Source organism: Dipodomys merriami, unplaced genomic scaffold (assembly GCF_024711535.1).
Source record: "Dipodomys merriami isolate MVZ:Mamm:240054 unplaced genomic scaffold, mDipMer1.0.p SCAF_641, whole genome shotgun sequence".
Classification (NCBI taxonomy): Eukaryota; Metazoa; Chordata; class Mammalia; order Rodentia; family Heteromyidae; genus Dipodomys; species Dipodomys merriami.
Genome location: NW_027206226.1, coordinates 256,574 through 278,928, shown reverse-complemented (window position 1 = coordinate 278,928; position 22,355 = coordinate 256,574). Strand labels below are relative to the sequence as shown.

General features: G+C 35.5%; 1 pseudogene; it reads left to right on the top strand.

The window, feature by feature from the left end:
• Positions 1 to 714: 714 nt before the first annotated feature.
• On the top strand, positions 715 to 813 carry LOC138815472 (U6 spliceosomal RNA; annotated as a pseudogene).
• Positions 814 to 22,355: the final 21,542 nt, after the last annotated feature.

The window sequence follows — 22,355 nt, the reverse complement described above, 5'->3', positions numbered from 1 at the left end:
GCTATGAAAATATTTGGTGAAAGAAAGGCAGTAGTCTAAGTTCCTGCCTGGTTGGAAGGTAGATAGGCCAGGACATTAGGTAATCATGCATATGAACCATTTTTTCACCTTCTTGGCTTTAGCTACTTTTGAAATGGTAGGTATGATAAACAATTATTTTTTGATAAAAACCTTCCAATCTGAAAAGTTCTGTCTGAAATATTCATTTTTCTATGATCCCTTGGAACTAAGATTTATTTTGTTCAAGTAAGACAATTTACGCGATCAGGGTAAGATATTCTGGTTGGTCTGATCCTACATGGAAGAAGGGTAAAGTGTCAGGTAGACGTTTGTGCCAATGAGACCGCATTTGGGAAAATTTCAGCTGCAGAAGTTTAGAAGTAGCTCTTACGCAAGGCTTACTTTGAATCCGTTAGCTACACAGAGCAAACTCAGTTGAATAAATAAGTACTTGAAAAAGCCATCCCCTTTGGACCTAGCTAAAAATGCTTCAATGTATGATTAAACTAAAATGAAAAAGATTTAAAATAGTCATTGACAAAAAAATTACAAACTGAACAATATAATTATTTTCCATTATACACAGAATTTTAGGGAAATAAGATCAGTAGCATTGTTAGGAACAATAAGGTTTCCTTGTTACAAACAGGCACCCAAGGATATAATCCTGTATAAATATTGCATCATTAACTACCTAAATTTAGAGGACATTACATGCTTCAGCAGCACATGTACCCAAATTACACCAATACAGAGATTAACATGGCAATTGCAAAGGATGATATGAAAATCTGTGAATTATTCCAGATTTTTCATTCTTCAGACGCAAGAAATGAAAAACAATTATTAAAAAGTTGATTACAAAATTACAAGTGTAACAATATATGTAATTCATATAAATAAAAGTTTGACATCAGTGTATTAAATCTTCACCTTAGAAAGGCCTTTATATAGCATAATCATTATAAAACTTTAAAATTAGACAACATTGTCATTTTATTCCAAAGAAATATACTATAAGGACCTAGTAAAAAAGGAATCTTAAACTGTTTTGGTATGGAATGCAATCTGAAAGGACACATTTATTAATGAACCTATATATTATAAAACAATGTAGAATTCAAAGTCTTATATCTAGGAAAGAATAAAATAGATTATGAGCATTATACAAACAGAATACAGAATATTTTAAAGTATAATTTTTCACATAAGCACCAGAAATATCTTTAGTTTCTTTAGTACTCATTTCAACAGATAAATTAAAATTATTTCTGAATAAAAAAAGCAAAAACTCGAGGGGGTACAAGACGGTGACGGGGAAGTAGGGGAATGCCACAGCTCTCCCCAACCAAAAAGAGAGTTTGAGTTCCAACGTTTAATCTCCCCAAGAGACCGACAACAACAACAAAAATCAACATCCAGAGAAAAACAAATTGAAAAGAAGAATTTCATAACAGAGAAACTTGAAGACGCCTCCCCCAATGTCTATTGGCCACAAAGCAGCGTGCCAAGCCATGGCCAGCCCAGCCTGGTGGGAGCTGCCGGTGGCCCAGAGACACAGGGAGTTGTCTGCAGATCACCCGCACCAAAGACCCCTGAGGTAACAGTGTCAGACTGGCTGATCTTGACGAATGAAGAATCCTCTGAGCAGGGAACTTACACAAAGATCCCACCCCTTCCCCTCACTCTCCATTGGAGCAGAGAGGCTCCATCCCACCAAAGCCACTCAGCCCCATGGCAGGAACCTCAGAGAGACATGAGATGCCCACAGAACACCAGAGCAGAACTGAAAGGAACTGGTGCTGATCCAGAGAGCGCAAACAGAGACAAACCCTAGCAATCAGTACCTGCACAGAGGCCCTCCCCACCCCTCGGGTGGAGGCCGGAGGCCCATCCCGTGGAGCGGACCCAAACAGTGTCAATGGAGGCACTGACAGAAAAGAAACACACAGAGCCACCACCTCTCAGCCTATCCCACAACCACCTCAATTGAACTGTGACTGCAATGGCAACCAACAACCTACATCACACAGAAACAACTAGCTCCAGGGTGAGTACCCTGAAGGGGACAGTGTATTCCTCAAGGGAGACAGTGTATTCCTCAAAAGCTTGTGGGAATCCGCAGAACCCCTACCCCAAAACCTGCACCACAGGACCCACTAAAACTAGAAACTTTTCAAGAGCTCCACCAGCCCATGGATCACACTCAGCTGGCCAGGCTAGAACAAGAGAGACCCTGGAAGGAAGCGTTAACGCCCAAGCCTTGAACAGCGCCACTGGGTCAAGACACCCAACGGTGGAAGAAATTTGAACTGTGTACTCCAAGCTGCGTAATCTAGGTGGGATACACAGCAGCACAGGTCCAACAGGTGTGCCCAGGCTGGGGTCTGGGACCAGGCCTGGGGATCTGGTGCCTGAGCAACATAACCAACTCCTCCCAACTGAAATCAGAAGCTGAGCATACGCCTCAGCAGAGGGGAGAAAAACAGGGAACTGCACTCCTGGTAATCATGCCTGTGACAGCAAAAGATGCAGGGGGTTCAGGACAAGAGAAGCTCAAACCCCACAAGAACCTGACCCATGTATTCTAGGCTAGGAATTGAACAACACAGGCCTCCAGCACCCGATAATAGGAGCTCAGGCTGGTAATGTGCTCAGCAGTACAGTGATTGCAAGAGGCCCTGGATCTGATTCCTCAGCAAAACATAAGCAGAAAGGGCCAGTTGTGGTGCTATGGGTCAAATGGTAGGGTTCCAGCCCTGAGCTGAAGAGCTGAGGGACAGCACCCAAGACCAGAGTTCAAGCCCACAAATAGCCAAAAATGTAAAACAAAACAAAACATCAGGAGACCATAGCAGACTCCAGCATTTGGGAGAGTACATCCAGCACATCCGAACTTGCCAAGAACACCTGTAGGAATAAACAGGAGCAGTCTAGGCTGCTCATCACTTGTAAAGGCGGGAACTGCCAGTGATCTACAGCAGAGAGCTGAGAATCCTGTGTGGGTCAGACCAGCAGCTGGAGGTCGGCCACCAACAGAACCGAGATCAGGTACAGACTCTCTCTACCAGCACAGAAACAGTAACCAAGCAAAGACAGACACCTATTGACCAAAACAAAATTTCAGATTAGTCTGCAATAATCCCGAATAACCATGAGAAAATCACAGAGAAATATTACAAGGTTTATCAACACCTAGGATAGCAAGCTATCTCTAAAAGCCAGCAGCAACCCAGGGGAGAGCCCCACTGGGAGCAAAGCAGGAATGGAAGACAAACACTACATCCAAGACATGCTGGAGGCAATGACTCAAGAAATAAAGTGAGAAATAGACCAGAATTTGAAAGAACACCAGGTCGAAATACCAAAAGAGTTGCAGGACATCAAACAGGAGATGCATGCAAAAATAGAGGTAGCACACACATTGCCCTCCTTGCCCACATCAAGAAAATGGAGACAGACCAAGTAAATAATCTCATGTTGCAATTAAAACAGCTAGAAATACATTAAAAAATGGAACCTAACGTTACTAGACGGAGCCAGATAACCAAATTAAGAGCAGAGATTAACCAATTAGAAAATAAAAAAAAAATTACAGCCAAAATTAACCAAACAAAAAGCTGGTTCTTTGAAAAAATAAACAAAATTGTTGGACCGTTTGCAAGAATAATTAAAAAAGGAAGAGAGGAAATCCATTTTAACAGGATTAGGGATGCCACGGAAAAAATCATAACACGTACCCAAGATATCCAAATAATCCTAATGGACAATTTTCAAAAATTAATCTCTAAAGGAAGAAAACCTGGCAGATATTAATGCATTTTTAGTGACAAAATAGAGGCAGTACACACCTCATTAAGAGGTGAGATTAGTATTTTGAAAACCAACATTGAATCCATTGAAATCAACAATGAGTCCATTTCCTCCATGCAAACCACAATGGAAGCCACAGTTAACACAGTGAACAAAATGGAATACAGAAGACACAATACATCAACTGGAACAAAAAAATGACAGATATGGAAAAATCACTTAAATTATACCAAAGGGAAATTCAAGGGCAAGCAGATAGTGTCACGAAATTCAACCTTCATATAAGAAGGTGAGGAATATCAAAGCAAGGGAATGCAACAACTATTCCACAAGATAATCGGTGAAAATTTTCCCCATCTCAAAAAAGAACATCTTACCCACATAACAGAAGCGTATAGAACACCTAACATGCAGGATCCCAGGAGAAACACTTCTAGACACATTATAGAATAAATGATAGATCTGAATGAGAAGGAATTGAAGAAGGAGCTATACTACTATAGGAAAAATATTAGAATCACTACAGATCTCTCCACACAAACACTGAATGCAAGAAAGGTCTGGGAAAGTACCACATGAGCCCTGAGAGCCAATAACTGCCAACCCAGACTGATATACTCAGAAAAGTTAGCATTCACATTCGATGGAGAACTGAAAATTTTTAATAGCAAAGAAAAACTAAATTAATACATAAACATTAAGCCAGCATTACAAAGACTACTAAGAGGTGGAACACAACCTGAGAAAAGCAACCAGGAACAGGGACCTGCACCCAGACAGGCATTAATAGAAGTCTATCTGAGCAAGGACAGAGGAAAGGAAAGAAGAAAAACAGTGACTATAATGCATCTCTCTATACTATCTCTTAAGATTAACGGGCTTACTTCACCAACCAAAATAAAAAGAACTGCAGTTTGGATCCTAAAACATGACCCATCCATCTGTTGCCTTCAGGAGACCCACCTCTAAGCCAAACATGCAAACAAACTCAGAGTGAAGGGTTGGAAAAGGATCTACCAATCAAATGCCCCTAGTAAGAAAGCAGGCGTAGCAATCCTTATATCTGACAAAATAAACTTGTCATTAAAATCATTACAATGTCAAACCATCCCTGCATCTCTGGGATGAAGCCTAACTGCTCATAGTGTATGATTTTTTTAATGTGTTTCTGGATTCTTTTAGCTAGAATCTTGTTAAGGATCTTTGCACCTGTGTTCATCAAGGAAATTGGCCTGTAATTCTCCTTTTTGGTTGGGTCTTTGCCTGGTTTGGGGATGAGTATGATGTTGGCTTCGTAGAATGAGTTTGGGTTAGCTCCCTCCTTCTCTGTTTCTCTGAAGAGCTTGAGGAGTGTGGGTATTAGTTCTTCTTTAAAGGTCTTATAGAATTCTGCTATGAATCCATCTGGTCCTGGGCTTTTTTGGTTGGAAGACTTTTGATAGCATCCTGTATCTCATAGGATATTGGCTTATTCAATAGGTTTCTTCTTTGCTCAGTTTGGACAACTTGGATTTCTCTAAAAATGCATTAATATCTGCCAGGTTTTCTTCCTTTAGAGATTAATTTTTGAAAATTGTCCATTAGGATTATTTGGATATCTTGGGTACGTGTTATGATTTTTTCCGTGGCATCCCTAATCCTGTTAAAATGGATTTCCTCTCTTCCTTTTTTAATTATTCTTGCAAACGGTCCAACAATTTTGTTTATTTTTTCAAAGAACCAGCTTTTTGTTTGGTTAATTTTGGCTGTAATTTTTTTTATTTTCTAATTGGTTAATCTCTGCTCTTAATTTGGTTATCTGGCTCCGTCTAGTAACTTTAGGTTCCATTTTTTTAATGTATTTCTAGCTGTTTTAATTGCAACATGAGATTATTTACTTGGTCTGTCTCCATTTTCTTGATGTGGGCAAGGAGGGCAATAAATTTGCCCCTCAGGACTGCTTTTGCTGTGTCCCACAAGTTTCTTTGTGAGGTTTTTTTTCATTTTCATTGAGTTATAGGAAATGTATTTCTTCTCTGATCTCTTCCATTACCCAGGCATTGCTAAGGAGTGTGCTGTTCAATTTGCATGTATTAGAGAAATTTCTGCGGTATGCTTTGTTACTGAGAACTGGCTTGATTCCACTATGGTCAGATAGGATACAGGGGATTATGTTATCCATTTGTATTTGCTTAAGTTTCTTGCATGAACTATGATATGGTCTATTTTGGAGAACGTTCCATGTGCTGCTGAGAAGAATGTGTACTGTGTTGTTTTATGGTGAAATACTTGGTATATGTCAGTTAATTCCGCTTGAAGTATGGCCTCACTTAATTTGGTAGCTTCTTTGCCTGTCCTTTGGTGAGAGCGGTGTGTTGAAGTCTCCTAGTATTATCATATTGGGACCTATTTTATTCTGTAAGTCAATAAATGTAATCCAACACATCAACAGAGCCAAGGTCAATAATCACATGATTTTCACCACAGATGCAGAAAAGGCCTTTGATAAAATTCAACATTCATTCATGCTAAAGGCTCTGGAGAAAACAGAAATAGAAGGATCATTAAAACAATAAAACCATTTGTGACAGTCCAATAGCCAATATTATACTTAATGGGGAAAAGCTACAACCAATTCTCCTAAAATAAGGAAGAATGCAAGGATCCTGGAACCCTTAGCCAGGTCAATAAGGTAAGAAAAATACATGAAAGGGATCCGCATAGGGAAAGAAGAGGTTAAACTATTCCTTTTTGCAGACAACATGATATTATACTTTCATGATCCCAAAAACTCCATCCCTAAACTCTTAGAAATCATAAATCACTTCGGCAAAGTAGCAGGATACAAAATAAACCCACAAAAATCAGCTGCCTTCCTGTACACTGCCAATGTACAAGAAGAGAGGGAAATAAAGTGAGTAACCCTATTCACAATAACCTCCCCCAAAATAAAATATTTAGGTATTAACCTAACCAAAGATGTAAAAGAACTATTTAATGAAAACTATAAAAGGATAAAAAAGAAATTTCAGAAGACACTAGGAAGTGGAAAGACCTTCCATGCTCTTGGATAGGCCAACTTAATATAGTGAAGATGGCAATACTGCTAAAATTAATATACAAATTCAATGCAATTCCTATTAAAATTCTAATGACTTACATCACTAAAAAACAGAAAACAGTCCAAAAATTCATATGGAACAACAAAAGACCTAGAATAGCCAAACCAATTCTAGGGAATAAAGACAAAATGGGAGGGATATCCATGCTGCACTTCAAACTATACTACAGAGCTATAATAACAAAGATAGCATGGTACTGGCACAAAAACAGACCAGAAGACCAATGGAACAGAATAGAAGATCCAGAAATAAATCCACAGGCCTACAACCAGCTGATATTAGACAAAGGATCCCAAGATATACAATGGAAGAAACACAGCCTCTTCAACCACTAGTGCTGGGAAAACTGTGCTGCTACATGCAGAAAACTAAAAGTGGACCCCAGCCTATCACCATGTACCAACATCAACTCAAAGTAGATTAAAGATCTTAACATTAAAACTGAATCTCTGAAACTACTGCAGGACAGAGTAGGAGAGACACTTGAACTAATAGGCACAGGAAGGAACTTCCTGAACAGAGTCCCAGGATCACAACAAATTGGAGAGAGACTCAACAAATGGGACTACTTTAAAATAAAAAGCTTCTGCACAGCTAAATCTATTGAAACCAAGCTAGAAAGACAAATAACTAATTGGGAAAAAATATTTACCAGCAATATATCGGACAAGGGGTTAACATCCAATATATACAGGGAACTCAAGAAACTAATCCCTCCTAAACCTACCAAATCAATTACTAAATGGGCAAGGGAAGTAAAGAGGGACTTCTCAGAGGAAGAAATAAAAATGGCAAAGAAACACATGAGACAATGTTCATCATCCCTGGTGGTGAAGGAAATGCAAATAAAGACAACCATGAGATACCACCTTACCCCAGTCAGAATGTCCGACATCCTCAAGTCAGCCAACGACAATTGCTGGAGGGGATGTGGAGAAAGAGGAACCCTGTTACACTGCTGGTGGGAATGTACACTTATACAACCACTTTGGAAAGCATTCTGGAGGGTCCTTAGAAAGATAAAGATTGATCTCCCTTATAACCCAGTCATACCACTTTTAGGCATCTACCCTGAACAACAGGAACCAATATACAATGACACATGCACCTCAATGTTTATTGCAGCACTGTTCACAATATCTAGGATATGGAAACAACCCAGATGCAGCACCACAGATGAATGTATCCAAAAATTGTGGTATCTACAAACAATGGAATATTATGCAGCCATTAGAAATGACAAAATAATGGCATTTGCAGGGAAATGGATGGAGCTAGAAGGTGATCATGTTGAGCAAGGTAAGCCAAGAGCAAAGAGACAAACAGTACATGGTCGCCCTGATAAGTGGATGCTAAATCCAAAATGTTAGGTGATACGACAAAATTAACAGGACTTAAGAAACAAAGAACTCCCACTCATCTGGTCGAAACACTACTAAATATCCCCATACTGCTGATCACATGTAAGTTGTATTCTGTACACCGTTATATGTTATAAACTGTGATAGACAATTTGCTCCAGGAAAGTTAGAATGAACTTATGACTTTAAATGAGCATCATTATTTCACAATACTGTGAAATTTGGGAAGTTATGTAATCACTTAATCAAAATTAAAATGAAAGAACCTCAGGGAAGTAAGGAAGGAAGGGATGGTAGGGGGAAAATAATAGAGGGGGTAACAATGCTCAATAGGAAGTGTACTCATTACCTTGCTCATGTAACTGTAACCCTCTGTATAGTATCTTTATAATAAAAAATTAAAAAAGATCCAATCAACAGTAAAAAAAAATAAACTAAAATCAATACAAAACGACAAGGATGGACACTACGTATTAATACAGGGAACAATACAAGAGGAGGATATTACCATCATCTACCTATCATTCCCCAAACATCGGTGCACCCAAATATGTTAAGCAAATACTCTCAAACTTACAGAAAAAAATAGATCCAATATGATAATACTAGGAAACTTTTAACACCCCAATCTCACCAAAGGACAGGTCTACCAACCAGAGTATTGGCAAAGAAGCTATCGAATTAATGAGGCCATACTTCAAGCAGAACTGACATTTACCAAGTATTTCACCCTAAAACAACACAGTACACATTCTTCTCAGCAGCTCATGGTACTTTCTTCAAAATAAACCATGCAAGAAACTTAAGCAAATTCAAGGAGATTGACATAATCTCCTGTATCCTATCTGACCATAGTGGAATCAAGTTAGTTCTCAATAACAAAACATACTGCAGAAATTACTCAAATACATGGAAATTGAACAGCTCACTTCAAAGCAATGCCTGGGTAATGGAAGTGATTGAAGAAGAAATTAAAAAATTCCTACAACTCAATGAAAATGAAAATACCTCGCAAAAACCTTTTGGGACACAGCAAAAGCAGTCCTGATGGACAAATTTATTGCCATCAGAGCCCACATCAAGAAAATAGAGACAGACCAAGAAAATAATCTCATGTTGCAATTAAAACAGCTAGAAAAACATGAAAAAATGGAACCTAAAGTTACTAAACAGGGCCAGATAACCAAACTAAGAGAGGAGATTATTGAAATAGAGAATTGGAGAATCATAGCCAAAATTAACTAAACAAAAACTGGTTGAAAAAATAAATAAAATTGATAGATATTTGGCAAGATTAATTTACAAAAGAAGAGAGGAAATCCATTTTAACAGGATTAGGGATGCCACGGGAAAAATCACAACACGTACCCAAGATGCCCAAACAATTTTAACAGACTACTTTGAAAAGTTATATCCTCTAAAAAAAGAAAACCTGGCAGAAATGGATGCATTTTCAGAGAAATACAAGTTTCCCAAATTGAGCAAAGAAGAAGTAAATCAATTAAATAAGCCAATATCCTACAAGGAGATACAGGAAGCAATCAGAGGTCTTCCAACAACAAAAAAAGCCCAGGACCATATGGATTCGCAACAGAATTCTATACGACCATTAAAGAAGAACTAACACCTATACTCTTCAAGCTCTTCAGAGAAACAGAGAAGGAGGGAGCTATCCCAAACACATTCTATGAAGCCAATATCACATTCATCCCCAAACCAGGCAAAGACCCAACCAAAAAGGAGAATTACAGGCCAATTTCCTTGAGGAACACAGGTGCAAAGGTCATTAACAAGATTCTAGCTAACAGAATCCAGAAACGCATAAAAAAAACCATACACTAAAACCAAGTAGGCATCATCCCAGAGATTCAGGGATGGTTTAACATACGTAAGTCAATAAATATAATCCAACACATCAACAGAGCCAAGGTCAAGAATCACATGATTATCTCCACAAATGCAGAAAAGGTTTTTGATAAAATTCAACATTCATTCATGCTAAAAGCTCTGGAGGCAAAAGAATAGAAGGAATATTTCTTAAAACATTAAAAGCCATTTACGACAGATCAATAGCTAATACTATACTTAATGGGGAAAAGCTACAACCAATTCTCTTAAAATCAGGAACGGGGCAAGGATGCCCACTGTCTCTACTCCTGTTCAATATAGCCCTGGAACTCTTAGCCAGGTCAATAAGGCAAGAAAAAGACATTAAAAGATCTGTTTATGGAAAAAAGAAATTAAACTATCCCTTTTTGCAGATGACATCATACTATACCTTCACAATTCCAAAAATTCCATCCCCAAACTCTTAGAAATCATAAATCACTTCGGCAAAGTAGCAGGATACAAAATAAACCCACAAAAATCAGTTGCATTCCTGTATACTGACAATGTACAAGCAGAGAGGGAAATAAAGGAAAGCAAGCTCATTCACAATAACATCCCCCAAAATAAAATATTCAGAAATTAACCTAACCAAAGATGTAAAAGAACTATTTAATGAAAACTATAAAAAGTTAAAGAAAAAAATTACAGAAGATAGTAGGAAATGGAAAAACCTCCCATGCTCTTGTATAGGCAGACATAGTGAAAATGGCAATTCTGCCCAAATTAATATACAAATTCAGTGCAATTCCTATTAAAATCCCAATGATGTATTTCTCTGACAGAAAACAGTCCAAAAATTCAAATGGAACCACAAAAACCTAGAATATCCAAAACTATTCTAGCAAATAAAGACAACATGGGAGTTATATCCATGTCGCACTTCAAACTCTACTATAGAGCCATAATAACAAAGACAGCATGGTACTGGCACAAACACAGACCCGAAGACCAATAGAATAGAATAGAAGATCCAGAAATAAATCCACATGCCTACAGTCAGCTGATATTTGACAAAGGAACCAAAGACAGACCATGGAAGAAACACAGCCTCTTCAACCACTAGTGCTGGGAAAACTGGGTGGCCATATGCAGAAGAATAAAAGTGGACCCAGCATATCACCATACACCAACATCAGCTCAAAATGGATTAAAGACCTTAGTATTAAACCTGAAACTCTGAAACCTCTCCAGGCAGAGTAGGAGAGACACTTGAACTTATAGGCCCAGGAAAGAATTTCATGAACAGCGTCCCAGGGTCACAACAAATTGGAGTGAGACACGACAACATGGGACTGCCTTAAAATAAAAAGCTTCTGCAAAGCTAAAACTATCGCAACCAAGCTAGAAAGACAACCAATTAATTGGGAAAAAATATTTACCAGCAATATATCCAACAAGGGGTTAACATCCAGTATATACAGGTAACTCAAGAAACTAATCCATCCCAAAGCTAACAAACCAATTACTAAATGGACAAGGGAACTAAAGAGAGACTTCTCAGAAGAAGAGATAAAAATGGCAAAGAAACACATTAGGAAATGTTCACCATCCCTGGTTTTGAAGGAAATGTAAATAAAGACAACCATGAGATACCACCTTACCCCAGTCAGGATGTCCGACATCCTCAAGCCAGCCAATGACAAATTCTGGTGGGTATTCGGAGAAAAAGGAACCCTACTACACTGCTGTTGGGAATGTACACTCATACAACCACTTTGGAAAACAGTCTGGAGGGTCCTAAGAAAACTAAATATTGACCTCCCTTATGACCCAGGCATAGCACTACTAGGCATCCATCCTGAACAACAGTAACCAGTATACAAGGACACATGCACCTCCATGTTTATTGCCATACTTTTCGTAATAAGCAGGATATGGAAACGACCCAGATGTCCCACCACAGATGAATGGATCCCAAAATTGTGGTATCTGTACACAATGGAATACTATGCAGCCATTAGAAATGACAAAATAATGGCATTTGCAGGGAAATGGATGGAGCTAGAAGGTGATCATGTTGAGCAAGGTAGGCCAAGAGCAAAGAGACAAACAGTACATGGTCTCCCTGATAAGTGGATGTTAAAACCAAAATGTTAGGTAATACGATAAACTTAACAGGACTTAAGAAACAATCTGATCGAATCTCTACTAAATAACCCCATGCTGCTGATCACATGTATGTTGTATATGTGTACAATGGAGGGGAACCAGGAAGATGACATAGAACTAGAGGGAATCAGGGAAAAATCCATCAGCTGCACTGGACATTGACCAAAATGAACTAAGCAAGTTAATGGCAGGGATGGGAGGGAGGAAACCCGTGGGAAAACAGGAACAGCTGATGTTATACAAAACAAAAAAATGTACATACCAACCAATTTGGAAGGAATAACTGTATCGCAAAGCTCATAGAACTCATAAATGTTATAGACTGTGATAGACAATTTGCTCCAGAAATGTTAGAATGTGTTTGTGACTTTAACTGAGCATCACTATTCCACAATACTGTGAAATTAGGGAAATTATGTAACCACTTAATTACAATAAAAATAGCAAAACTCTCCAGAAATCATTATAGATGTATACAACTAACTCTTGAATACATTTTGACATCAAAGTCAGGCAATTCACTTGGAAGACTTCCATGGAATCCATTAATTGTTACAATAAGCTATTGTTGTTATTTGGATTGTGAAAATATTTTATATGGAAATAAAGAATGCAATGGCATTTTTGAAATTTAATAAACTTAACCGAACCATTATGACTTAGGAGAGCAATTTTTGCAGCCTTGCAAAACTTCAAAGAGATAGTGATACATACTTATCCTTTTGGCAATATCAAATACAGTTTCTTCCAAGTTGTTTTTCAGACCTGATTTGACATAATGGTTCAACAGAAGCAGATCCAACATGTCTTTGCTATCTCTATTCCCAGCAGCAAGATGCAAGGGGGCCATTGGTATCTGCATCATGATGAAGTAAGAAAAAAGCCACTCTAGTATTATTCCACATATAAGCACTGCCCAGGGTTGTCCAACCATCTACAGTTATTGCATGAATATCTGCCGCTTGAGCCAACAACTAATGGACAGTGTCTATGTGTCCACTGTAGGCTTCCTGATGAATATGGGTATACTCATCGTCATCCCTAGTATTCACATGAGTGGCCTTTTTGGAAAGTAGTCTCCACAATGTAATAACCTGATTCTTTTCAGCAGCCCAAAGAAGAAGTTTGCATGGATCCTACTATATTTTTTTTGCAATTGATACCATTCCTCACTTTTTCATCAAGTTTCTCATATTCCTTAGAATTGCCTAACTAGAGATTTTGAGTGACAGTGGGAATGAGGCGTCCATGTATTTCCCTAATAGTTCACATTAGTTGAACTGTTCAGAAAAATCCTGTGACTTTTCTGCATCTGTTTTTTCACCATGATTTATTTTTCCTTTTTACATTTTTACTACTCGAAATTATTCTAACTGGAGAGTAGGGAATTGATGGATAGCAGAGGAAAGATTTTCCTCCGTATTCAAAGATACAGACTGAAAATAAGGACCAGTAGTGTCTTCATGTGCAGATTATTCTATGAATGAGAAAAGATGAAATAATGCCTTCTATATAAATCATTTGGGAAATGGCAGAGCAGAAAGTAAAATGATGCAACCAAAAATATAAAAGCAAAATAAATTACAATCATTATAGAGCAATCCTATTATCTATGAGAAACATTAAAGAGAGAGGAAGAGAGACAGATGTGCAATGACCTAGATAGCCACAAATGCATGCCTCTGATCAATTTATAGAGCAAACAGAATTTTATGTTTTGAAAAAGATGGAAACAGAATTTATATATTTACTTGAATTTGGTAAATACATTTTTTACAGCCTACATGAAGAGATGTAGGTTTAATCTTATTGCAGACAAGAATCTAAATCCTTGATAATTCTAGGAACAGATCTGACTGAAATCAGTTGAATCACACTTTTCCTGCACAATGAAAGAAAAGGTCCAGGCTAGGAAAGCAGCTAGAGAAGGCAGGCCGATTGTATCTGTGACAAAACTTTGTGGAAAATGGTATTGAGCATTACTTCCTGTTGATCCACTTGCACTGGAAGCATGAATCTGAACAATTGCTTGCTGATTCTCAACTATTGCTTTGATCATTATATTCTCCAAAAAGACAAAGTGAGATTTAATTGATAGCAAACAACTACTAATGCATTTTTATTTCTCATTAAGCACCTTAAATCATTGAAACCACATGAAGAAAATAGACAGGCCTATTTTTTTTAGATGAAAACAAGTGCCTTTAAAAAAACATGGAATGTAACTAGTCATTCATGTAAAGGACTTCTATTTTAGTACTACATTATACATTTTTTTCTAATGTTGGGTACCAATAAATAATGGATCTATTAGAAAGCTCTTAAAGCTCATTTGTCCAATTGTGAGGTCTCTTATACGATATCATGGTATTTTTGAGTATGTTCTTAAGAAGAAATTTACATTACTAACTTGAATTTCTGACAGGACAAAATCATCATGTACATCTTGCTTCTATACTCTCATTTTTAAATTACTATCTATGTATGTGCATTAGATAACTATAGAGAAAAAAGCAGAAGCCACACTGGTGGCTCATATCATTAATCCTAGCTAATCAGAAAGATGAAGTCTGAGGATTGTGGTTTGAAACCAGACCAAAAAAAAAAATCCATTAGATTCTGCTTTGAAAGAAACCAACAAATGCTAGAACTGGAGCTGTGGTACAAGCATTAAAATGATATCTATGAGAAAACTAAAACAAAAAAATAACAAATTCTGGGACAGAGACAGGCCCTGAGTTCCAGCCTTAGTATTAGCACCAAACAAATAATTGAATTAATTCGTTAATTAAGTAATTAAATATAAATTAAGTGGTCACATGTGGATAGGCATGTAAAATGTAACATCTGTGGTGACTGGATTGTGTATTTTTTGTAGTAAGGCAAATTATTATTTGTAGCAATCATAAATTTTTTATTTGAACTTTTTTTGTACAATAAATCCTGAATTTAGCATGTATGTATAGGGGTATGTACATGTGTGCATATGTGTGTATGTGTTTATGTGTGCATGTGCTGTTGCAATGTTGCTTGCCAATGTGGACAGGGTGAGGCTGAAAAGAGTTAACTTTGTTGCAATGTTTTTCTTTATCAGTATTCTGTCATGTCATTTCAGTTGGACCACTCTTTTGTACATTTTATTTGTCAAATAATATCATCAGAATCAAAGGATTTACCATATTAAGTTAGATAAAAGAGACTGCTTTCAGCTCTTATTATATGTTAGGTGAGAAGAATCAGACATATTTAGGTAGTAAATTAGTGCTGTATGATGACTGTCGGTACAAAATATGTATTTGACTTCTTAATTTTGTTATACTTTTAACATATATTCATAGAGTGAGTTTGTCCAACTGGACCAAATAGGTATTGCTCTCTGGTTATACCCATGAAACACAAAGTAGATAAAATCTTTCTGGCTTTCTGTTGAAAATAACTATCTTTGTAAGATCATATCTATTCACACTAACAGGTAATCAACCCAATATTTATCAAGTTTGAATATCCCATCATAGTGACTGAAAATCGGTATTGTTGATATGCTTGTTAGATATTTCTTTCAAAAACAAACGAACAAAAAGCATGAGTCATCTCCAGATAGTGGATGTATCTGAAGTTGTTTTGTACATGCAAAGGGCAAATGGCTCTTTTGTGGGAGTAACTATCGCAACTTAACAAATAAGGCTTTTTGAATATCTTTTCCAATATAAATAACATCCCAGAGCGAGTCTTGCAATTTCGGAAATTGAATATTTTTGAATATTTTAGTATTATTTCATTTCATTGACTATAGAGCTAAAGACATTTCTGAAATAAATATAAAGATCTGAAAATGTAAGTGGGTATATTGGCTTTTTATGCATAATCTTATAAAAATCCAGTTTTTATGAAACTAAATGAAATAGAATAAAAGAATGTAAGTGAATTTGGTAAGCTAATTATTAGTTTAACTTTGTTTTCTATTAACAGAGTCCTTTGAATGTAGATGATGCAGTTAAATTATTTCCTTTGTGTTTCTGTACTTCATTTATTTTTCATATCATTGTAGTTATGGGAGTGAATTTGTAGTATAAATAAAGGTCCTTTAAAATGATTCGGATTAATCTTGTGCTTTGTGTCCTACTCCCAAGAAAATGAGTTATTTTCAAGTGTTAATAGTTTATAATTGAATCTTCATTTCATAAGAAAATTTTAAAAATGCAGTAGTATTGATGACTTTTTAAACCAATTGTATTGACAAGGTTGAGAGTCTTTAATTCATGCTTAGGTCTTAGGTCTATGATTTTTAACCTCTTGTTCCTGACATTAATGATAGTTCAGACTGCATTTTTGGGGTATATGAAAGGTAAAATATTTATCTGGGGTCAAAGATGATTTTTATATCAGTCTTGCTTTAATAACATTTTATTTTATTTTATTTTTTGGTTGTGAGGCCTAAACTCCACTTCCAGCTTTTCTGTTTATGTGTTGCTGAGGAATCGAACCCAGGGCCTCATGTATGCAAGGCAAGCATTCTACCAATGAGCCACCTTCCCAGCCCTTAATAACATTTTAATGTAGTACATTTTCCTCAGAATGTTGTGTATAAAAAGCAATCAAAATATTTATAATGGTAAACAACCTAGGTGAGCTACAATGTGGAAATTATTGGTCCATAACTCCTGCAATCTGTTTCCATCGAGAATTGGGCAGGACACTCTTTCGGTATGAGGGTGTTAAACAGAGATGGGGTCCCCAGGCAGTGCAGTGTTGAGTGAAGGGACAGAATATGATTTCTACTATTTTGAGCTATAAATCAAGAATGTTATACTTTAGCAGTTCCTTTCACCAGGGATGTTTAAATTGATTATGAGCTTGGAGTTTTCATATTACAGCTACCTATTTTCTAACAAAGATAAAGTCAAATATTATTAGAGTGTACACAATAATTCTGGGAAATTTTCCTAGAATTAGTAGACTAAGTGCTGGTATTTTAGTCATAAAATAAAATGAGGTTATTTGATAGAGTGGGAGATGGGCCTCAGGCTAACACTTACCATGTGTGCAACGCTGTACTAGTAATTCCAATTCTGAAGATTTCAATAACATCATCTGAGAATTAAAAATGGAAGTAGTTCCACTTTATGGGATTATTGTGAGGATTAAGTTAGATACCATAGGTAAAGTACTTGGAAAAACTATCATTCAGCATTTGATACTTTCTACCTGTTATTTTATCATGTGATGAATTTTAACATTTTTACTGTGATTTTTATATTGTGTCTATTTACAATTTGCAATGTGATATATTGATATTCATTGCATTGGTCAGTTTTTTGACATTATGAGGAAAATGCCTGCAAAGAAAATTTCTGAGGAGGAAACTATTATATTGATTAATGGTTTAAGAGAATGCAGTTAAAGATCAGATGTCTCCATTGTTTTCAATTATATTTTCATTAAATAGTTGTTCAAAAGAATTTCCATTCCACAAATCAGTTTATAAGTACAATGGATCTTTACATAACCTTCTCATACTCATCCAAACCTCACCCCACTTTCATGTTTTCTAGTTTCATACTATCTGCATTGAATATTATGTCTTCACTCTCTTCCTCCATAACTCTCTTTATTCCTTCCCTTTGACTTCCCCTTACATCTTCCAAGTGATAGATTCCTGGTATTCATTTTGTTGGATTAAAAGTTCAATTTTATAAGAAATTACACCTTTTAAATTCTCCTCGGCAAATAGTATGCTTTGGTTAATACTGTTGTGTAATTTTAACCCCTCTATATGGTATTTTCACAATAAAAATCACTGATTTATGGTCAATAGATTTTGAAAAGGATGCCATGACTTTATGAAATAAAAATAGAATTTTAAATGGGTGTAGTGGCACTATTGACTCCCTAGATTTAAAAAAAATTCTTATACTACTACCTCAATCCTCATACAAAAATTTAAAAATTTTAAATAAAAATGATTAGCAAACTAAATGTGAGATATAAAAACATATAAAACCTAAACATAAAAATTCATGGCATAGGATCAGTAAAAGTTTCTAAAATATGACATGGAAAACATTAGTGTGTAAAGAAAAACAAGAATGAACTGGATAATATCAACTTATAATCTTTCACAATTCAAAGGACAATATAACAGAAGTGAAACATATCTAACAGATAGAGGACACATATTTGTTAATGCTACAATGTTAATGCTACAATGATTCTGAGTCCAAGTATTTTTATATCTCCTAATTCCATATAACTTTACCCCAAATAGGATATTTCTTTAAAGAACATATGTAAATAGTAGGAGCATATGAAATAAGTTCCTCTTTAGTATCCAAGAATAAATAAAGAGAAAGCTCACTAGTAGGACCATACTATAAAAAGATGACACAAATATAGTAATACACTTGTGGAGAAATTGATATACTCCACATAGCAAATGAATTTGTAAAATACTTCAATCATTAAAGCAAGCAAGTTTTCAAAAGGTCAAAGAGAATTGAATGGGTTCTATCCATTACACGTCTATGTATGTATTAAAGAGAAGTAAAAAACTTATTTGGACAGGGAATGTGGTTCATTGAGAATGCACTTGAATACTTTGTGTGAGACCCTGGAATTAATCCCAAAAAACAAATTTTGAAAAGGCTCACTATATAGGATGTATGCCTAACAAATTCCTGTAAATGAATTTTATATCTACTTTAATTTCTGTTCTAAAATTTGGAGCATTTCTATTTGAAGAATAGCAAATTTGTGAAAATTAGGCTTGGAAAACCTGTGATTGTACAATTCACTTCCAAAGCACTAAAATTCATACAATAAAAGGAGATTATATATTTCAAGTGAATTACATGTCAGCAAAAAAAAACTTTTGTTAATATACTTCACACAAAATGCAGAATACCTAAAAAGATATTTTCTGTGTTTGCTTAAAAACTTTGTAAACTGCAACATTTAAAACAATAATATGATTTCCGTTCATTTTGAGTATTTTTTGTGTTTATTTTGAGTTTATTCAGAGATAACTCAGTCAAAAAGTGTATGTGATAACTGGAATACCTAGGAATTAAGCAACACTTATAAATAATTGATAACCTTTTCTGGAAGAAACTTTTGGCAAATGACAGAAGACACAAATCTATGCATCTGCATCTTATGAAAGCCATATGTTACTTGGTCAATCCAATTGTTTTTCTCTACTTTGCTAGGAAAAAAGTATTCTCAAGATAAGAGCCAATAGCAGTGAAAAGAAACAAAATACACTATCATCTTGATTTATTTGTGAAAGTAACAAATGAAATAAACTATTCCACTTAAGGGATTCCAATATTAGTATCCATGAAGATGTTCCTCAATGCCAAAATCCATTGAATTTTGGGAATTTTAATTTCTATGAATATATGAAAACTAGAACAAGAAAAGAAATACAGTCTTTGAGCAAACCAGCCTTGGAATAATTTTCTCAGTTGCTTTGAAATTACATAAGAATTGATATTCCTTTCCATTGGAAACATTTAAAAATGTTTATCATTTATTATAATTCAAATATAAACAAGAGTAATTTTATATAACCATTATAAATATCATTCTATTCCTATCATAAAATAGAATGACAAACCACTCCCAATATATTACCTACCCATCATTATTCTTAATTCCTTATCATTTCCTAAATATCTTAAACAATCTAAATAGTCATGTCTTTAACATAGACGTAAATATTCTATACGTTTTATTTAACATTTTCCAGGGGCATGTACTCATGTTTCTAAGAAATGTTCACAGCAGTTAAAAGATGCTTTTGTGAAATTAATGTGATACATTTTGTTGTTGTTGTTGTTATTGTTGTTGTTTGAAAGGCCTGGACATTATCCTTAAGACTTTTTATGCTCAAGGACAGCAATCTCCAACTTGAGGCACAGAGCTAATTCATGTTTTTAGTGGTTAATTATAGATAAGAATCTAACAAGAACTTTTCTGTCTTGGCCACTTTCAAACACATTTCTAAGATCTCATTACCCAGAATAGGTCGAATTATAACAGTGAGTCATTTGCACTTGGTGTGATGTATTTTTTTTATTTTAATTATATTTTAAGATTTTTGTTTCGCTATAGTGTACATCATTCGACACATAAATTTAGATATATGTATATATTTCTGATGACAATCTCTAAAAATATATGTCATTCTACCCATAACATTAATATTTATATATACAAATATTTCTGAAGACAGACTCTCTATAAAAATTTTTGCTACTATTTTTGAACTTTTATATTTCAAATATATACAGTCTATTTTTGTAAAAGTTTCCTAGAATAAAATGACTAATATTTCAATAGAAAGTAGAGCTTTTACTTTCAACGGAATTTTATATCTACTTATGACATTGTAATAATATTTACAGTGTATTACTTGAAAAAGTTCGGTCCAAACTCTTAAATATTTGTGTGTAATGAGGGGGAGAGAGGAAGTTAATTCATACTGGTTAAGAATTACCAATGCTTCAAAAATCTATTCCATAATTTATTATAAACTCATAGTCAAGCCACTTGATATGGTTTAGTTTTCTTGTTTCTTTATTTGTTCAAAATTTTAATATGGACGCATGCACAGTTTTAACATTAAAAATACTAATCAAAAGAAAATAATAGCAAAATCATAGGGACATATAAGACTTTCACTAATTAGCACTTATGATGCTAATAATAATTGTGATAAAGATGATGATAATGACCACAATGTAGCCTGACAATGATAAGGTTATTGAAAAGGAAAAAAACTTTAGAATTCTTTGAAGCTAGAGTTCCCACATTGAATACAGTTATAAACTGAATTGGATTATATACAATATTAACAAGAGGAGAGTTTCAATACCAAGAAATAAAATTACATTAATAGGTAGAGACAGTAAAAACCCTAATGTTATTTTTGCAGTCTCTCTAATGTATACTCATTTTTTTTATTGTGAAAATACTGTACAGAGGGGTTACAATTACATGGGCAAGATAGTGAGTACTGTACTTATCAAGCATTGTAGCCTTCTCCTTTGTTTACCCTTCACATCCCTTTCCATCCTCCCTTCCCCTTCACCCAGTCCTCCCCCCACCCAAGTTGTAAAGTTCATTTTTGACATGACAGCTTGTACTTCTCATTGTTACAACAGGTCCACCTGTATTCTTAATTAAACGACTTGTTTTTCTCCTTCCCCTCCACCAATTATACCTATATCAAATACAGTGAAAGCAGGGGTTATACTGTGGGTGAGGGACTTACAAAGCAACAAAGAAATAATTTTATCATTGCCTTAGAAAGAAATGCATGAAAGAAAAAAACATTTTAAATACATATCTTAAATTTCATTTTCCTAACATCACCTTACCTGACCTTTTCTGCTTGACTCATACATATACTAGATATTGCAAATAAGGGAAATCATGGGACCTATCTTTCTTTGCGCTTGGCTTACTTCACTTAATATAATTTTTTCCAAGTCTTTCCATTTCCTAACTAATGGGGCAATGCCATTCTTTCTGATGGAGGCATAGAATTCCATTGTGTATATATACCACATTTTCTTGATCCATTCATGTACTGCGGGGCATCTGGGTTGGTTCCAGATCTTAGCTATGGTAAATAATGCTGCAATAAACATAGTTGTGCTGGTAGCTTTAGTGTGGTCTTGTTTGTAAACATTTGGGTAAATGCCCAAAAGTGGGACTGCTTGGTCATAGGGGAACTCTATGTGGAGTCTTTTGAGGAACATCCATACTACTTTCCAAAGTGGTTGAACAAGTTTACACTCCCACCAACAATGAAGTAATATTCCCTTCTGTCCACATCCACTCCAGCATCAATTGTTATTAGAGTTCTTGATTTTTGGCATTCTAACTGGAGTGAGGTGGTATCTCAATGTTGTTTTGATTTGCATTTCTTTTATGGCTAGGGAGGTTGAGCATTTCTTCATGAGTCTATTGGCCATCCTTCTTTCTTCTTCAAAGAATTTTCTCTTTAAGTCTTTAGCCCACTTATTTAATGGGCAATTTTTTCTTTGAGGATTTGTTGTTGGGGGATTTAATTTTT